This window comes from Pseudophryne corroboree, chromosome 4, assembly GCF_028390025.1.
Source record: "Pseudophryne corroboree isolate aPseCor3 chromosome 4, aPseCor3.hap2, whole genome shotgun sequence".
NCBI lineage: Eukaryota > Metazoa > Chordata > Amphibia > Anura > Myobatrachidae > Pseudophryne > Pseudophryne corroboree.
The window spans coordinates 354078027-354078999 of record NC_086447.1 but is presented as its reverse complement, the minus strand read 5'-3'; the positions used below and the strand labels follow the sequence as shown (position 1 = coordinate 354078999).

General features: G+C 36.8%; 1 pseudogene; it reads left to right on the top strand.

Moving 5' to 3' along the window:
- The first annotated feature begins 257 nt into the window (after window positions 1-257).
- Window positions 258-377, top strand: LOC134912821 (5S ribosomal RNA; annotated as a pseudogene).
- The last annotated feature ends 596 nt before the right edge of the window (window positions 378-973 follow it).

Sequence of the window (973 nt, the reverse complement as noted above, 5' to 3'; positions counted from 1 at the left end):
TTATTTCATTGTGTTTCTTCACCACTTGTGTAGGGTGTATATAAATACCCCCTGCACTTTTACATAAGATTACAAGTATATTTGTGAAGATGCCTTCCTGTGTGTAATTACCACACCAATTGCTTTCTTTTTTAAGTGGATCCCCCTCTTTCCCCTCTTTTGATTGTTTAAATCGAGTGACAACAAATTTTCACCTCTTTACCAATTATCAGGGTGTTTTGTCACTGGTTATTTAGATGAGAAGGCTAAGTGCAGCATTTTGCGGGCATACCCCACTGGAGATGCCTATTCTCATCTGACCTTGGAAGCCAAGCAGTGGGGGGCCGGGTCAGTACTCGGATGGGAGACCACCTTGGAATACCCTGGTACTGCAACTTATTGCTGCATACTAGATCCAACTGTCATTAACAGGGAGCACGATAGACCAATGTGATATTTCCCTTCAGATTTGTGACCTATGATTCAACTTCCTGCAATAAACCTTTTTCTAAAGTTTCTTATGCAGAATAAATGATGGTCATACAAATCTTTTCCAGTATAAAGATACCACTTTATCAAGTATATTCTGGTATTATACCAACTACAGCGCAAGGAATCCGGCTGAGTTATCTTAGCCCAGGCTACCTACTATAAATTTAATTTATTTTTATTAATTCGCACATACTGGTAAAATTGGAACTCCATTATTATTAATAATATACTAATAAAAATTCTTATGATCCTAAGAGATATCTATCATATACATTTGTGCGTCTGAAACTGAGTGCTCCCCAACAAGAGTCTACTGTTTTTCCATTCTTTTTGTGTTTATTCTAATACATTTTGGATTCGGGGAAGCACCACTGATGGTAAACCCATATACACCTTATAGACAATAAAAAGTCTCCAGGTGTATGGCAACCTAATTATGAAGTAATTTCACTGACATTTATCAGTTCTTTCAGACGACAATTATCACATTTTCATTACAATT